This window comes from Heteronotia binoei, chromosome 9, assembly GCF_032191835.1.
Source record: "Heteronotia binoei isolate CCM8104 ecotype False Entrance Well chromosome 9, APGP_CSIRO_Hbin_v1, whole genome shotgun sequence".
Classification (NCBI taxonomy): Eukaryota; Metazoa; Chordata; class Lepidosauria; order Squamata; family Gekkonidae; genus Heteronotia; species Heteronotia binoei.
The window spans coordinates 16,364,558-16,383,499 of NC_083231.1; the positions used below are offsets into that span (position 1 = coordinate 16,364,558).

Below are 18,942 nucleotides of genomic sequence, written 5' to 3' on the forward strand. Positions count from 1 at the left end.
AGTGGTTAAAATGATCATTCCTCTTCTTTTTGGTAGACATACTGGGTACTGGGACCAGTCAGTTTTTTCAGTCTTGGCCAATTCCCCTCCTTACTAAAGACCTCCTCACTCAGAGGTTTATGACCACACAGGTCCTATGAGCCCCAGCAAAGCTTTTTGGGTAGCCAAAGTAGACTCCCTCTCTTTTTTCACCAGCAGCGTAGTTGATTGGATCCAAGAAAGAGGCACTTGTCTCCTTTTCTCACAATACAAGAACTCGTGGACGCTCAATGAAATTGCCGAGCAGTTGGGTTAGAACAGATAAAAGGAAGTACTTCTTCACGCAAAGGGTGATTAACACATGGAATTCACTGCCACAGGAGGTGGTGGCGGCTGCAAGCATAGACAGCTTCAAGAAGGGATTGGATAAACATATGGAGCAGAGGTCCATCAGTGGGTATTAGCCACAAGGTACAGATGGAACAAGAGCCCTGTGGCACAGAGTAGTAAAGCTGCAGTACTGCAGTCCGAGCTCTCTGCTCACGACCTGAGTTCGATCCCGGCAGAAGCTGGGTTCAGGTAGCCGGCTCAAGGTTGACTCAGCCTTCCATCCTTCCGAGGTCGGTAAAATGAGTCCCCAGTTTGCTGGAGGGAAAGTGTGGAGGACTGGGGAAGGCAATGACAAATCACCCTGTAAAAAGACTGCTGTGAAAACGTTGCTAGCACAGGGGACTACCTTTACCTTTAAACTGTAACCAGGCCTCATTTTGAGCAGGAGCTCATAGGAGCAGAGCTCCGGAACCTCTAAATTTTATTGTGTTCTTTCTTTCCTATTCGGCCCCCTCCCCCCCAAAAAAACCCCTTTCTTTCTGGGCTCCATTGTTCAAACTCCTTGCGACAATTTTGCTGAACTCTAAGATTTGACAAACTTTCTAATATTTTCCCTCACACACACACACACACACACAAAAAAAATTGGAGCATAACCAAAACATATAAAGCTGGCAGATGGGAATCATCATGCCACTGTGACCAGATAGGAGAAAAGCCATTTAAAAAGTATAATGAGAATAAGGGGTGATTATGACAATTCTAATTCACGAGGCATTTTAAGGTAGCTGCTGACTTGATCTAATTTAGTACACCTTCTGTGATGTCAGGGGGTGTGTGGCATCTGCCAATGAGTTATGCTAATGAGTTGTACTAATGAGCTCCGGAACCTCTTTTGCTATGATATGACCCCTGACTGTAATCAAAATGCAGGTTTGGTTAATGTTCATACCCAGGGTTTCTTTTGCAGCAGGAACTCCTTTGCATATTAGGCTAAACGCCCCTGAGGGAGGGACGGTGGCTCAGTGGAAGAGCATCTGCTTGGGAAGCAGAAGGTCCCAGGTTCAATCCCCAGCATCTCCAACTAAAAAGGGTCCAGGCCAATAGGCTTTGAAAAACCTCAGCTTGAGACTCTGGAGAGCTGCTGCCAGTCTGAGTAGACAATACTGACTTTGATGGACCCAGGGTCTGATTTAGTTAAGCAGAGTCCTCCCTGTCTGGGGCAGTGATGCTCTGTATTCTGGTGCTTGGGAGGGGCACAGTGGAAGGGCTTCTAGCCCCGCTGGTGGACCTCTAGATGGCACTTGGTGTGGGGTTTTTTTGGCCACTGCGTAACACAGAGTGTTAGACTGGATGGGCCATTGGCCTGATTCAACATGGCTTCTCTTATGTTCTTATGTTCATGGCTTCTCTTATGTTCATGGGAGGGACGGGCTCAGTGGTAGAGCATCTGCTTTGTAAGCAGAAGGTCCCAGGTTCAATCCCTGGCATCTCCAAAAAAGGGTCCAGGCAAATAGGTGTGAAAAACCTCAGCTTGAGACCCTGGAGAGCCGCTGCCAGTCTGAGAAGACAATACTGACTTTGATGGACCAAAGGTCTGATTCAGTATAAGGCAGCTTCATATGTTCATATGATGTAACCAACCATCCAAGAGCTTACAGAGCTCTAAATACAGGCTCTACTGTAAACTTCAGGAGGATTGGCTACATCGGAGGGGGGGGGGGGTCTAAAATGCAAAGGATTCCTGCTACAAAAAAAGGCTTGCACCATTGGCGCTATCTGCCTCCTCATGGACCCAGTCCCATGCTGCACCACACAATTTTGGAAGTGTGAGGCCAGGATCCCTGACAGGTCTACCTGGAAGTGAGTCCTGTTTTATTCTGTGGGGCTTATGATCAGGAAAGAGTTCCTGAGATTGCCATTTATGAGGAGCGTTGAGGGGATTGTTTCGAGCACGTGGTCTCTGCTGCTGTGGCCTCAATTCCGACACGGCACCTGTCTGCTCCGTGTGGTTTCCCGTTTCAGATGTGAGCAGACACGGAGTGGGATCCAACTCCGCAGAAGTGTGGCATGTTTGCTCCTTGTAAGGATCCATCCTTCCTTGTTCCTGAGGAAAGAGTTTGGGGCTGGAAAGCTTCAAGGAGGCTTCTATCCAGGGTTCTCCCTAAGCTGACCTAGTGTGAGCTAGCTCACAGTTTTTTAGTCTTCGGCTCACGTGTTTTGTCTTGGCTCAGGAAGGATGGCCCCAGAGCAAACTAATTTATGCAGCAGCCTAATCGCTCAGTCACAACTTTAATGCCAGTAACTCATAGAGTTGAATTTTTGCTCACAAGACTCCACAGTCCACAGCTTAGAGCAGGGGTGTCAAATGTGCAGCCCAGGGGCCGAATCAGGCCCCCGGAGGGCTTCTCTCCGGCCCCTGACAACTGGCTCTTGCCTGCTTCCTTCTCCCTCTTTCTTGCTTCCTTCTGCATCTCAGCTCGCTTTGCCAGGCTTGCTCAATCACACAGGAGCTACAGAGCAAAGCCTCCATTTTCTCCATTGGTTGAGGCTCCTCCCCCTCCTGGTCCCCTGGGGAGGGAAAGAGCCAGAGCTTCCTTTGCCCAGTTCTCTGGATCCCACAGGAGAAATAGGGGGGGAAAGCACTTTTAAGAACAAGTGCTAATGTTTTAAGCATGTTTTATCTTAAGGGTTTTTAAATATATATATATATATATATATATATATATATATATATATATATATATATATATATATATATATATATATATATATATATATATATATATATATATATATATATATTTAATGATGTTTGCCTGTGTCCTTTAAAAAGCTTATATCTCTGCTACCTAAACTTAAATAGGTTCACACATGGCCTGGCCCGGCATGACCTGGCCCAACAAGATCTCATTTATGTCAGATCTGTCCCTCGTAACAAATGAGTTTGACACCCCTGGCTTAGAGGAAGCGTTGCCTCTATCTGATTTCGATATGAACTACGTATTGTGAGAAAACTGAACAGTGTATCGGGTTGAAATAATAATTTCTTTTCTCTGGTTAAGTAATTCTCCTGTGCCTCCTTCCCTTTCCTTTCCCAATCCCTTTATTTCCCTGTTTGGCCATGTGAAAGGGGGTTATGTGTGGAAGAGGAGGACAACATCTTTTTGTAAGGGAACCGCACATTTAGGAGAATGGAAGCGTTTGTGCTAAAGGTTGCATCTTGCCGAGAACGAAAGTAGCATCGCTAAAACGAGTCTTAATTATCACCTGTGCCAGCGAAATAATACCCAGCCGGAAAAAATCAAAGGTTTGCCATTCTGTAAAATAGCATGTTGCCGCTATTCATCGGTGCTCTTGTGGGGTTATGGGAACGATTCCCAACTTTAACACAAGAGCTCGGGTAGCGGCTTAACATCTATTGACCATATCATTTGATTGAAAGGTGACTTGCAAACTCAAATTAGTTCCCCATTCTGTATTGAGTGCCTCCCCCCAAAAAAATGCACAAGAATGGGCAGGGCTTTTTTGAGCAGGAATGCACAGGAATTCAGTTTTGGCTGGCTTGGTGTCAGGGTGTGTGGCCTAATATGCAAATAAATTCCTGCTGGACTTTTTCTATAAAAAAGCCCTGTAATGAAACAATGGTGACATCAGGAGGTGCAACCTAATATGCGAACGAGTTCTTGCTGGGCTGTTTCTACAAAAAAAGCCCTGTGTGAAACAATGTTGACATCGGGGGTGTGGCCTAATATACAAATGAGTTCCTGCTGGGCTTTTTCTACAAAAAAGCCCTGTGTGAAACAATGATGACATCAAGGGGTGTGGCCTAATATGCAAACGAGTTCTTGCTAGGCTATTTCTACCAAAAAAAAAGCCTTGTGTGAAACAATGGTGACATTTAGGAGTGTGGCTTAATATGCAAATGAGTCCCTGCTGGGCTTTTTCTACCAAAAAAAAAAAATCCCTGAGAATGGATATCTTGCAATCCTTGTTACTATAATCTTTCAAGTCAAGGTCGTGGTTGTTCGTATTTCCGAGATTGTATTCTGAGATGAAGTCTGTACATTCGTGCACCCTTCCCACAACAGCACTGTTATATATTTATATAGAGTCAGGTATGTAGACGCAACCTTTCTGGTTGCCATGGGTGGCAGACAACTTGCTGGTTTCTAACCAAGATGCAGTGCTTAATCAGAAAAGTCACTTTCAAGGTGAAGCTAATTAGAAGCCCGGATACGCGCAGGTGAACTCTCTCTCTTTCTCTCTCTCTCAGCCAAATCAGAGTTGCGCATCCATGATCCAGTCTTGCTGCGTGTCACTTAAACTCAAAAAAACATCCGCGGGGTCTGCAAGTTTTGCTTGGGAGAAAAGGGAGTTACCATTTTCTCAAGAGAAATTGCGATTATGAACGACAAGAGACACACACACCCTCCCGAGTTCTAATAGCATTTCGGAGAATCTGATTTCTTTGGGGGCAGGGGATCCCTTGGTTTGGAGGCTCTCCCCCCCCCTTCAGGGTTATCAGAAAGCGAGGGGGGGGAAGGGAAGCTCCATAGGGTATAATGGAGAATCAATCTGAGGGTCTCTGGGGCTCTGGAGGGACTGCTTTTTGAGACAGAGGCACCAAGTTTTCTGCATAGCATCTACAGCCTTTCCTCACTCCCTGCCCCCCAGTTTCAAAAAGATTGGACCTGGGGGCTCAATTCTATGAGACTCTAAATAAGGCACTCCTATCCGCCATTATTTCCAATGGAAGGAAGACATTTACAAGGACTGCAGTCTCTTTAAAATGTGATGGCCAGAGCTCCCTTTGGAGCGCAACCATGCTTGTCACAACCTTGCTCCTGGCTCCAACCCTGAAGTCCCCAGATATTTCCTGAGTGGGACCTGGCCACCTTAGGGAATGGAAAGGACAAGTTGAAATCCCCTTTTCCTGAGGACGTGGCCCTGTATGAAATCCATCCTGCATGACATAAGAACATAAGAGAAGCCATGTTGGATCAGGCCAATGGCCCATCCAGTCCAACACTCTGTGTCACAGAAGAACATAAGAGAAGCCATGTTGGATCAGGCCAATGGCCCATCCAGTCCAACGCTCTGTGTCACATAAGAACATAAGAGAAGCCATGTTGGATCAGGCCAATGGCCCATCCAGTCCAACGCTCTGTGTCACATAAGAACATAAGAGAAGCCATGTTGGATCAGGCCAATGGCCCATCCAGTCCAACGCTCTGTGTCACATAAGAACATAAGAGAAGCCATGTTGGATCAGGCCAATGGCCCATCCAGTCCAACGCTCTGTGTCACATAAGAACATAAGAGAAGCCATGTTGGATCAGGCCAATGGCCCATCCAGTCCAACGCTCTGTGTCACATAAGAACATAAGAGAAGCCATGTTGGATCAGGCCAATGGCCCATCCAGTCCAACGCTCTGTGTCACATAAGAACATAAGAGAAGCCATGTTGGATCAGGCCAACGGCCCATCCAGTCCAACACTCTGTGTCACATAAGAACATAAGAGAAGCCATGTTGGATCAGGCCAATGGCCCATCCAGTCCAACACTCTGTGTCACATGAGAACATAAGAGAAGCCATGTTGGATCAGGCCAATGGCCCATCTAGTTCAACACTCTGTGTCACATAAGAACATAAGAGAAGCCATGTTGGATCAAGCCAATGGCCCATCCAGTCCAACACTCTGTGTCACAGAAGAACATAAGAGAAGCCATGTTGGATCAAGCCAATGGCCCATCCAATCCAACACTCTGTGTCACACAGTGGCCAAAAACCCCAGGCACCATCAGGAGGTCCACCAGTGGGGCCAAGACACTAGAAGCCCGGGGCTGACCCTGTTTAGCTTCTGAGATCTGGTGAGAGATCCAGCTAGCCTGGGCAGTATGGGCTGGGCAGGGGGCAGTTCAGCCTAACATAAACCCAGGGACCTAAATGTCATAATCAAAGCTGTTAATCTAGCGGTTGAGCCCACAACTGGCATTAAGCAGAAGTTTGTAACTGGAGCCAAGTTCTCTGGCTTGCTGCTGTTACTTACATCTGGCGATATCGGCGGAGTTTATGATTTTCTGCAGCTGAAACTGAGGAAAAAAAATATTTTCACTCAGCTGCTCTCCAAAACAGCAAATATATCAGCTCAAATGCCATCCTTGTTATGACAGAATACTTGCATGGAAGCCAATTTACACCCAGCTCTGGGAAAAAAAAACAGTGCTCTCAATCCAGAGACATTTATTACTTTATGCAATCTAAACTCCCGTCTTTATGCATTGAGATGGCCTTGTTGCCTACAACTGGCGGTCACTGGCATAATTCTGGATTGATACTCAGATAGCGGGTCTCTTAAGCAACTCTTCTCAGTTTTCAACCAGTTTCATGGTTCTTTGTGCCTTAACACAGGATAAGGATATTCGTATTTTGTCATTTTTTAATCTGTTAGGGATAGGGCTGTGAAGCCCCCGGTCGGGGCACGGGTTCCCCCGCCCGGGAGGTTCCCAACCCAGTGGCTCACATTGGACCCAGAAGTGACATCATCGCGACGGTGGCCACTCTAGGCGTTTCTGGGGAAACTCTACGGTTTTCCCAGACGCTCTGGCCATTTGGGAGGGAAAACTCTATGGTACAAGGCAGGGGACTTGGCAAGCCTAGTTAGGGTTGCCAGCCTCCAAGTGGGGATTGGGCTTCTTCTGGAATTATAACCAATTTCTAAACCAGGAGTGGCCAAATTGCGGCTCAGGAGCCACACGCAGCTGTTTCACACACATTGTGCAGCTCTCAGAGGTCAAGGAGGAACTCAGTGCAGGCTTACTCTTAAGTAAGCTTGCTTATCATCTGGACCTCAGTCAGCCTCTGAGTGCTGACCCATAGTTAGGCAACTATTTCTGAATTTACTAACCTTGCTGTCAAGGCAAGGAGAGGTGCATAATGATGCAAATGGTGGTCAGTGATGTATACAGCACATACATGTTCCCTTCTCCCACTGATGCCATAAAATAATTCCCTAACCTTTCCCTATGCTGGTCTTATGGGGACTGTTAGTCCCAGCTTTTAAAAAAAACTCCCCTTCTAGCATGGTTGTATTGCAAAGGGCATGCATAAGTATTTTATCTATCTGTGTAAAGAATTTTAATATAGACATGTGTGTAATGTTTGTTAATGTTTTGCAGCTCTCAGATATCAGCTGTTTATTCTATGTGGCTTTTGTCAAGCAAGTCTGGCCACCCCTACTCTAGGTTATAGAAACCAGTTCTCCTGGAGAACATGGATACTTTGGAGGATGGACTCTATGGCATCACATGCCTGCTGAGCTCCCACCCCTCCACAAACGATGCTCTCCCCAGGCTCCACCCCCAAATCTCCAAAAATTTCCCTACTCAGAATTGTCAATGCTATCTACAGTGCAATCTCCCCCCCTCCAAAACTTGAACAGTTTATTACTTTTGGGATTATATAAGGATTGCCAAATCAGAAAGGGAGAAAAGCAATAACGGAGACCTTCAGAAGTGTTTATTTCCTTCCGAAATAACTTGTGAAAACTTGGTCAGTGGGAGTAATTGCATCCGAACCCGAAAGACCTCTTTAACAACAGGCCACTAGATGCTCATGCGGCAATCCTCAGCTCTGATCGTAGGTGATAACTGTCGGATAGATTTAGCCAGCTCATTCATAAAACTCCTCGGGAAGCATTTTCGGCAGCTCCTTTTTGCTTGCTGCCAAGAGAAAGGCTGCATCAGACAGCTACTGCTCACGTTTGCCATTCATTTGCTGTATATTTAATGTTCACTTCCTGTATTTCCGAATACCCTACGGATTTAATATCCAGGCTTCCATGAAACAGAGAGTTTTCGTTTTGTTCGTTTTAAACCATACCGATGCAATCAATCTGGTTTGTAAAGCAGATGGCAGCAATTAATAAGCAATGTAGATCTATAAAACAGTCAAGCGGTAGGATCCTAAGAACATTTTTCTTGGACTAAGCCAGTGGTCCCCAACCTTTTTGGCACCAGGGACTGGTTTTATGGAAGGCAATTTTTCCACGGACCGGGGCGGGGATGGTTTTGGGATGATATGATTCTGCACTTTATTTTGGTGTGGTGGTTAAGTGTACAGACTCTTATCTGGGAGAACCGGGTTTGATTCCCCACTCCTCCACTTGCAGCTGCTGGAATGGCCTTGGGTCAGCCATAGCTCTCACGGCACTGTCCTTGAAAGGACAGCTTCTGGGAGAGCTCATCTCAGTTGTCCTTGGGGTCTCTGTCTTCTCCAGGCTCAACCCCCAAATCTCCAGGAGTTCCCAACCTGGAACTGGCAATCCTACCCTCCCATCCCCTACAGGTGGCTAACTTCTGGTGCAGCCCCCTGCACTGATAACATCACTAAATCACACGGGAGGATGCCCAATTTGTCTCTCTCAGAAGGTCAGCACCCTAGACAATCACCTAGGGCTGCCAATCCGTCGCCGGCGGGTTCCCGACCCGCTGGAGACAGCGTGCGGCGACCACTCTAGGCATTTCTGGGAAAACGCTATTGTTTTCTCGGATGCTCTAGCCATTTAGGAGGGGAAACTTTATGGCGAACGCAGGGGACTTGGCAACCCTACAATCACCTAGTCTGCTTGGTGACAGGGCTGGCCCGGACTATTTAATGCAGTAATAAGTGTTGGGATTTGCCATTTACCCCCCGTGCTTGGCAGACTGATTGCTGCCCACACGTAGCATGTAAGAGGCACAAGCGATTCGCAGAAAGCAGGACACCCCTTGGGAATGTTTGAGAAGCGTGCCCCTGCCTCCAAAGAATACTCCCAACCATCTCTTCGTAGATTCTAATCTCTGTCCTCCCCGATTGTCGCGAGAAGGTGCCACTTATCTCCCCTTCTTTCAGATTTATTTCTAAGCGCGTATCCGTCCTAATCAAGGTACAAGAGGGACCCAAGAGCTCTCTAGGCAGCACATAATTTGGTTTTGGTTTTTTTTTTGGCAGGAGGGGGAATAACAATAAAGAGGCCAAAAGATCATAAAATTACAACGCAGCATAATAGTGCAATATAGGAAAAAAGAAAGAGCAAGCAATAACAGTTCAGGTGCTGCAGTTGAACTGGGAGTTCCCCGGGGGCTGGCAGAATAACAACAAGTTCAGTGGCATAAACTGAGTCAGTTCTTGGCTAGGAGGATGCTCTGTAAGCAGGAGTGACCAAACTGCAACTCAGGAGCCACCTGTGACTCTTTCACACAGATTGGGTGGCTCTCAAAGCCCCCACTGCCCCATCGGCTGGTCTGCAGAAGGCATTTGTCTCTGTAAGTCACTTGTCCATGGAGAATGCATTTAAAGTTCAAGTTGGTTTTTTTTTAGCATCACTTTCTTCCACCAATCTATTTTCCTTCCTTCCTTCCTTCCTTCCTTCCTTCCTTCCTTCCTTCCTTCCTTCCTTCCTTCCTTCCTTCCTTCCTTCCTTCCTTCCTTCCTTCCTTCCTTCCTTCCTTCTTCCTTCCTTCCTTCCTTCCTTCCTTCCTTCCTTCCTTCCTTCCTTCCTTCCTTCCTTCCTTCCTTCCTTCCTTCCTTCCCTCCCTCCCTCCCTCCCTCCCTCCCTCCAGCATCTGAAGTTCATGTCTTGCAGCTCTCAAACATCTGGCATATATTCTATGCGGCTCATGTTAAGCAAGTTTGGCCACCCCTGTCTGTAAGGAGGAGGCCATGCAAGGCATGCCCCTGTTTCTAATGGAAAGCTGTCCAGCGTCAAATAGTTGGGAGAACAGGAACTGGATCTCCTTTGATGAATTTGAACTTCATGAGAAAGGACAACATGGACTGCATGGACTGATTCCACAGTAAGTGTTGCTCTACCCTTGGGCTTCTGCTCTGCCTGGAGAGTCAGTTTGGTGTAGGGAGAGCCGGTATGGTGTAGTGGTTAAGTGTGCGGACTCTTATCTGGGAGAACTGCGTTTGATTCCCTACTCCTCCACTTGCAGCTGCTGGAATGGCCTTGGGTCAGCCATAGCTCTGGCAGAGGTTGTCCTTGAAAGGGCAGCTGTTGTAAGAGCCCTCTCAGCCCCACCCACCTCACAGGGTGTCCGTTGTAGGGGAGGAAGGTAAAGGAGATTGTAAGCTGCTCTGATTCAGAGATAAGAGCGGGCTATAAATCTGCAGTTTTCTTCTTCTCAGCCAATTGATTTCCCACCAGCTTCATGGCCACATTCTGACTCATGTCTCCTTCCAATTTCCCCTATGTCTTCCTGATCTTTAAAAACCAAGATCAAGAAGATGCAGGGGAAACTGGAAGGAGGTGCAGGTGAAAATGCGGTTGTGCAGCAACTGGTGAGGAATCAATTGGTAGAGCTGGGAAAAGCAGAAGCCCAAGGGTGGATCAACTGCTACTGCGGAATCAGTCATGATATATCCCTTGCCATCAGGGTAAAATTGTAATACTAGGACCTGGAAAATCCAGGTTCGAATTCTGACTTGATTCCAAGCCAGGGAAACTTGATGGATGACCTTCGGCCAGTCACATCCTCTCAACTTAATCTTCCTCGCAGGGTTGTTGTCGGATAAAATGGGGAAGAGAAGAATGATGCAGGTCGCTTGGGGTTCCCTTTGGGATGAAAACAGCGTTATAAATAAAGTAAAACGAAATCAATGGCTGCTGTCTATCTGTACCTTTGTCACCATCACCGAGCTGGGATCATCAGTTTCTGGCTTGAAGGGAGGGGCATAAGAAACAGGGGAGATGGTACAGGAAGTTGGCTATGACTATCTACACTCCTCCCTGATGTTTCAGGATGACCTCAGTAGGCTCACGTTGCTAGGGAACAATCTAGCTCTGTGTGTCCTCCTGTAAAGACAATGGCCTAGTTTCTTCACTAAGATGGTAAATCTGTGTGTGTGGCCAGCAGTGCTTCTGAAGGAATGTGTCTCGAATCAACTCTCTCCCCACTTCTCACATACCTTCTCTCGGACATCTCATTTTTGGTCCAGAGTAACTTTCTTTCTGAGATGTGGAGAGTCCTTTCTTTTAATAGAGCAGTGTTCAACCATAAGCGACCTGTATCATTATATAGCACTTAGAGCTGCCAATCCCAAGGTGGAGGCAGGGGATCCCCCGATTTGGAGGCCCTCCCTCCACTTCAGGGTCATCAGAAAGTGGGGCGGGGGAGGGAGATGTCTTCTGGGAAGTCTATTATTCCCACAGGAAATAATGGAAAATTGATCTGCTGGTATCTGGGGCTCTGGGGGAGTGCTGCTTTTTTAGATAGAGGCACCAAATTTTCAGTGTAGCATCCAGTGCCGCTTCTCAAAACACCCTCCAAGTTTCAAAAGGATTGGACCAGGGGGTCCAATTCTATGAGCCCCAAATGAAGGTGCTCCTATCCTTCATTATTTCCTATGGAAGGAAGGCATTTAAAAGGTGTGCAGCCCCTTGAAATGTGATGGCCAGAACTCCCTTTGGAGTTCAATTATGCTTGTCACACCCTTGCTCCTGGCTCCACCCCCAATGTCTCCTGGCTCTACCCCAAAGTCTCCTGGCTCCACCCCCAAAGTTCCCAGGTATTTCTTGAATTGGACTTGGCAACCCTAGATAGGGTGGCCATGTTGGGAAACTCCTGGAGGTTTGAGGACAGGGGCTGCCAGTGGCAATGTTCCCTCTAATTCCGTCCCCCAGTGAGTGGAGCAGTTCACATCCTGAGCAGAATAGAACTGCTGTAATCTTAAAATGGGCCACGGTCAGGATAAGACCCTGTGTGGCTCCCGACTGCTGCTGAGCAGGGCTTCCTGTATTAATGAGCGGCCACTCTTGCACACAGCATAGAGGGAACCCTGCCAGTGGGGTATAGTATCATAGAGTCCAGCCTCCAAAGCAGCCATTTTCTCCAGGGGAACAGATCTCTTCAAGGCCGGCCCTAGACTGTCTTGGCACCCTAGGCAAGGGTAACTTAAGAACATAAGAGAAGCCATGTTGGATCAGGCCAACAGCCCATCCAGTCCAACACTCTGTGTCACACAGTGGCTGAAAAAAACAACAACCCAGGAGCCATCAGGAGGACACTAGAAGCCTTCCCACTGTTGCCCCTCCCAAGCACCAAGAATAGAGAGCATCACTGCCCCAGACAGAGAGTTCCAACAATACGCTGTGGCTAATAGGCATTGATGGACCTCTGCTCCATATGTTTATCCAGTTCCCTCCTGAAGCTGGCTATGCTTGTAGCCGCCGCCACCTCCCGTGGCAGTGAATGCCATGTGTTAATCACCCTTTTGTGAAGTACTTCCTTTTATCCGTTCGAACCCGAATGCTCAGCAATTTCATTGAGTGCCCACGGGTTCTTGCATTGTGAGAAAGGGAGAAAAGGACTTCTTTCTCTACCTTCTCTATCCTGTGCATAATCATGTAAACCTCTTTTAAACTTGTAAACTTTTGGCATCCCTCCCCCCCCCCCCCCCCGCATTGATAAAATCACTGAGTTACATGGAGGGGTCACCTAATTTTAGGCCCTAGAAGACTGGCACCCTAGGCAATTGCCTAGTTTCCCTAGTGGCAGGGACCGCCCTGGATCTCTGTAGTCTGGAGATGAGCTGTAATTCTAGGGTATCCCTAGGTAGCACCCAGAGGCTGGCATCTCTGGGTACAGCCCAGAAAGACTCATCACCTTAGTAAGAATGAGGGCTGACGCTCCTGGTTGGTGCTATGGAATCGTCCTTCTAACCAAGCCACCATCTCCCATCCAGTGTTCCCTCTAAGCTGAGCTAGTGTGAGCTAGCTCACGGGTTTTTTAGCCTCCGGTTCACATATTTTTTTGTCTTCGCTCAGGAAAAAAATGACCCCGAAGCAAACTAATTTATTCAATAGCTCACAACTTTGATTCCAGTAGCTCACAAAGTAGATTTTTTTTGCTCACAACACTCCACAGTCCTGCGCGGCCTCCGGCGGGAGAATTTTTGCACCATAGAGTTTTTCCTCCCAAATTGCTAGAGCATCCAGGAAAACCATAGCGTTTTCCCGGAAACGCCTAGAGCGGTCGGCGCACGGCATTGCCGGTGTGATGATGTCACTTCCGGGTGATGTCATTGTGCCAGCAACATTGGGGAAGGTTCCCCCTGCCCAGCCTGGGGGCTTGCCAGCCCTACGCCGCAGCTTAGAGGGAACACTGCTCTACCTTCGCTTCCCGGTGCCCTTTTTTGCTGAACGAACAACAGCTCCAATTGAACATCTTAACACGGAACACAGTGCATTTTTATTTTAACGCTGCGGCTCTAAATTTAGAGTATAATCTCTGCCTGCCTCCCATCAGCCAAATAAAGCAACCGAACTCCGAAAATTCACTGGTAACCTTCCTTGTGAATAAATGCTACAGAAACATAAAAGCCTGTGTCGGAGATTCCTTCTATCCAATGTTGCTAAAAGGCTTTATGTATTTATATGACTTCATGATCTACTATTGATGCAAATTACTAAGGATAAAAGAAAATCCATGTGTTATCAAAGGGGGGGGGGGATAAATGAAATAAGTCTCAGGATTTAAACGACTTAGCATGATGAGGAAGTCGGAATATATACTTTGCGATGCGTGTATAGTAATTTACAGTAGAAATGCTCTCTTTTTTGGTCATTCATGTTATTTTTATTCGCCGTAAATGGAAGATGACTACTCGGCAATAGCCTTTCTTGTAGCATATCTAGTTTAATTTCCCCCCTAATTTTGCATTTTTTTTTTCTCTAGAAGCGCTTGCTTTACATTTGACCTACAGCATCGCTGGGCGTTGTTAGCTTTGTTGTTATTACATCTAATCAGATTGTCCGCCGCTAAATAAATAGCGTTTAAATATGAGTACCCAATATACAGGGTTTCAGATTACTGGCACGAGAACAGATCTAAGTCTGGTGTCTTCAATCTGCAATTAATTGGGCCCTAGCTAATGGCTCGCCCAGAGGCAGTTTGTGCTTTTTGCCTTGGTAGAATTTCTGCGCTAATGATAAATCAGATATCGTGTGGTTAGTAGCGCTGGCTGTTCTTTTTAGAGTGGGTAACAATGAAATGGCTTACTCGACAACTTCTTACGTTAGGTCTCGTGGTTAGAAACTTTTTTGTTTTTTTGGCTCAAACTCATTCAATACCAGCAATGCCATCCCCCAGTTGGGGTGGGGGGGTTCCCGAATTTTCGAGCTTCTTCTCTGCCACCAACCAGCTGGCCAGTGGGGGGAAATCACACCCCCAGACTTGATGTAATGACATTACATGGGAGTGACATCCCCACGGTGACAACGTCGCATGGTGACATTCTTGTGTTTTGGTCAAAACTCTATGGTAACCATAGAGTTTTGACCCAAATACCAAAGTGTTGCTGCAGAGCATCACTGACATGATGGCGTCACTTCTATGTGATGCCATTACATCACATACATGTCACACTCTTTCCCCCACCCAACACACACAAACTTTCCCAGAAAGTCCCTTCTTCTCCCTTGCTGCTAGGGCAATCCGACCTGGCAACCAATGTTCCATGTGGCTTTTGTCCATACATGATCCTGTGTATATTTGTTAGTCTGGCAAAAATAGTTGCCTAGGCGTCAAGCGGTCAGATTTCGGGAGTTTATTTCAAGTAAGGTTGCCGACTCTAGGTTGGGAAATTCCTGGAAATCCGATGGGTGGAACTCAGTTCCCTTAGACAAGCCGGATGGAAATGGACTAATTAATTATTTAATTATTGTACAGCGATGTGTGTCATGTAGCCCGGAGAGCCTAAGATTGTCTGGCAGTCAGAAGTTCTAGCTCTTTTCGCATTTTGCACCATTAATGGTGAGCCAGACTTGCTATTTGAAGGCAAGAGATGGTTGGAGGTGGTTTGCCATTGCCTGGCTCTTCGACACACCCTTGGTATTCATTGGAGGTCACCCTTCCAAATACTAGCCAGGGCTGACCCTCCTTAGCTTCTGAGGTTGCTTTGGAAGGTGGACTCTGTGGCATCATTCCCCACCAAGGTCCCTTCCCTCCCAGACTCCAGCCCTAAAATCTCCTGGAATTTCCCAGCCCAGATCCTGCACCCCTAGCCTTATTGCCATCCCAATCTCATTTATACATCCCTCTCAATCGGGGTCAACTACAGAATAAAGGAGTCTGATGATAATTACCAAACCAGGTTAGCTTGCAAAGGGTGGAATTCACTGTCTGCTGGTGCCCATCTTCTGACTTGCCATGAAGTGGTAGAATTAGAAGTTAATGCAGAGATTATTCCTCCCACCCCAGGCTTTCTAATCACCCGGTTTCAGCGTGGGTGACTGCATATATATGTTTTTTGAGGGGGGGGGGGAATTAAAAAAAAATTAGTCCCTTATGGACCCATTCTATCTTATGGGCCCATAGAATAGAATGGACTTCATACCCAATTTGGCACCCCCCCATGTTGGCGCCCGGGGCAAGCACCCCCTCTGCCCCCCCCCAGATCCAGCCCTGGGGGGAACCCCCAGTTTTCCAGGTTCCACCCCACCCCCAGCCAGCTGGCCAGTAGGGGGGAGCCCCGCCCCACAGCCACCATGTGCCTTTAGATCTCCCACAGGTTCAGAAGCCTGCAAACACATTGCATTTTAAAATGTGTGTGTGCACCTTTAAATTTGAGCAGGGAGTAAAAGCTGCATCGGGAGGGGCCAGCAGCAGAGTCGTGTGTGTGTGTGTGTGTGTGTGAGAAAGAAAGAGCCCTCTGCTTGCTTTCATATCAGAAGTCTTTGTATAGGAACCAGAGCCAGTAAGTGTGAGAGAGAGAGCAAGAGAGAGCACAGACTCTGTGCTTGTTTTGCACTGTTCCGGATGTTTTTGTATAGAAGCCTGTTCATGGGATGGAGGAAAACTCCACCTCTCTCTCTCTTTTCTTTTGCCTGTGCTAGTCCGAAGAAGTTGGTTGGAAATACAGCAGTTCCTGTGCATAAAACCCCAGAGAGATCACAAAAGTATGTCCTTGCAAACTCTGTTTATTTGGGCTGCTTTGTTAGTGTGTGTTCACTTTCATTTACTGAAATTGCTGGTGCGGGGAGGGGACAAGGAAATGAATACTATTCAGGGGAATTGCACTGCTGTATTTTTATTTATTTTAGGGAATGAGAAAGTCTCCTGGCTCCACCCCCAAAGTCCCCAGGTATTCCCTGAGTTGGACTTGGCGACCCTATCCCTACACACACACACACACACCCAAGTTGTGTATGCAAAGTGTACAAACAGGCCCTGAAGGTGTACGCAATGTACTCTTGTGATTTACTGTTTGGTTCCAGCTCGCCATTGAAAAGGCACAGCTGTAGCAAACAAAATATTGCTATAAACCCTAATTACTACGAGGTGTTCCTTTTTTATATACATGTAAGGTGTTGAAATGGGTAACTGGTAAATGAAAGCAAACAGAAACACATAATCAGCTAGCACCATGCATCGTGGATCTACAACATGCATTGGTTTAGGTGTATTACAGTATAAGGTCTTCCTCCCCCGTCTTTCCCCCACCCCTGCTTTCGCCTTTTGTTACATTCTGCTACAGTTGTTTTGTTTTAAATTAGAGAGCAAAGCTCTCTTAGGCAAGGCCATAAATAACGTCCTACATTCATAGATTTTTTTTTTTTTAAGCACGGCACTTAAAGATCCTTTGGAAAGGCGAGTTTGTATAGGTTCCCAGCAAAGTTGGCTCCCGTTGCTGTCTGGAGATTTGAAATTGCTGGTGCAATAATTAGGATAATTCCCCAAATGACACGGTGGCATAAATATATGTGTTGCAAAAGCATTTCGGTGCAGGCTCGTTTCAGACGGGGAAAGGTTATTGTGGGCAGAAACAAATGGCGGCAGCAAGAGAAGGGGAAGATGATAACATAGATTGTTCAAGTTCCTGTCGAGCCTGTATAATACCAAGCTGGAAAAAAGCCATGCGTGCTTCAAATTGGACTTCAAACGTTCTAGACTAGGGGCTGGTAGGCAAAATCTGGCTGGTTATTTTGAATGTCAGCCTTTCTTATTCTTATCTGCCTCCTAGCCTTGAGCATAGGAACCTCAATTAGGGTTGCCGAGTCCAATTCAAGGAATATCTGGGGACTTTGGGGGTAGAGCCAGAAGAAAGGTTGTTGTGACAAGCATAATTGAACTCCAAAGGGAGTTCTGGCATTAACATTTAAAGGGACCGCACACCTTTTAAATGCCTTCCCTCCACTGGGAATAATGAAGGATAGGGGCACCTTCTTTGGGGGCTCATAGAATGGGACCCTCTGGACCAATCTTTTTTGAAACTTGGAGGGTATTTTGGGGAGAGGCACCGGATGCTATGCTGCAAATTTGGTGCCTCTACCTCACAAAACAGCCCTCGCCCCGAGCCCCAGATTCCCACAGATCAATTCTTCCTTATATCCTATGGGAGTTGGTCTCCATAGGGAATAATGGAGTGTCCAGCAGACATTTCTCTACCCCCCCCTGCTTTCTGATGACCCTGAAGTGGGGGGAGGGTGCCCAAACCAGGGGATCCCCTGCCCCCACCTGGGGATTAAAACACAACAGGAAACCACAGCGTACAGAGAATTAGAAACTGCAAGCAAAACGCTGTGCAAAATACATTTTACAGAAATTCATATGATCCTCATTTAATTTCACTCATATTCATTATTCTTAGCAGCTCAGGTAGCAATTCATTCAAATTTTACAGTCCAAAGAAATTCAAAGTCCATAAAGCAACAACAACAACAAAATTCCTGGATGCTTAAAGTCAAAACGGTACCAATCCCTGTTAATTCATCAGCTTCCAGATGCAAGTAGTGCCGTGAGGAATGCTTGTCATATTCTTTAGGCAGCAGTCCTGGTGATTATCCAAAGCAGCCCTTTTCTCCAGGGGAGCTGATCTCTGCCAGCTGGAGATCAGCCGTAAAAGCGGGAGATCTCCTGGACCCACCTGGAGGCTGGCAACCCTATCTCTTTTACTTTTCCTCTGGCCTACTCCATATTCACACTATGCTTTCCAGCGTCTGGTTGGGAAACATCTAGGATGGCTGCCGACTCTTAGGTGGTCTCTGTAGATCAAGCTACAGATCTTCAGGCCCCTGTGGGGCAGGGGGTGAGGAGATGGCGGCTTAGGAAGGGTGGATTCCACAGCATTATACGTTGCTGAGGCTCCTCCTCTCCCCAGATCTCACCCCCCCCTTATCCTGGAATTTCTCAACCCAGAGCTGGAAACCCTATAAATACCTGGCTATTTGGGGGGTGGAGCCAGAGAAGGGTGTGGTTTGAGGAGAGGAGGGACTTCAGTTGGGTACAATGCCATAAAGTCCACCTTCCAAAGTGGCCATTTTCCTTCAGGCAAACTAATTTTTGTGGCATGGAGATCAACTGTCTATCATCCCAGGAAATCATAGAATCATAGAGTTGGGAGGGACTTCTAGGGTCATCTAGTCCAACTTCCTGCGCAATGCAGGACATTCACAAATATCTCCTCCCCCACACCCCATGTCCATGCCCAGAAGATAGCAAAAACTTCCAGAATCCCTGGCCAAAGTGCCCTGGAGAAAAATAGCTTCCCAAAGTGGTGATTAGCATTTGAGAGCCAGTTTGGTGTAGTGGTTAAGTGTGTGGACTCATATCTGGGAGAATCGGGTTTGGTTCCCCACTCCTCCACC

General features: G+C 46.9%; 1 protein-coding gene and 1 non-coding gene across 2 annotated transcripts in view; both read left to right on the plus strand.

Moving 5' to 3' along the window:
• PCDH7 (protocadherin 7) overlaps positions 1 to 18,942 on the plus strand; it is a 632,827-nt gene that overhangs the window by 25,739 nt on the left and 588,146 nt on the right. The gene's annotated exons all lie outside the window — the stretch shown is intronic.
• Positions 1,741 to 1,805, plus strand: TRNAT-UGU (transfer RNA threonine (anticodon UGU)). The gene has a single exon. It is a non-coding gene; the product is annotated as a tRNA-Thr (tRNA).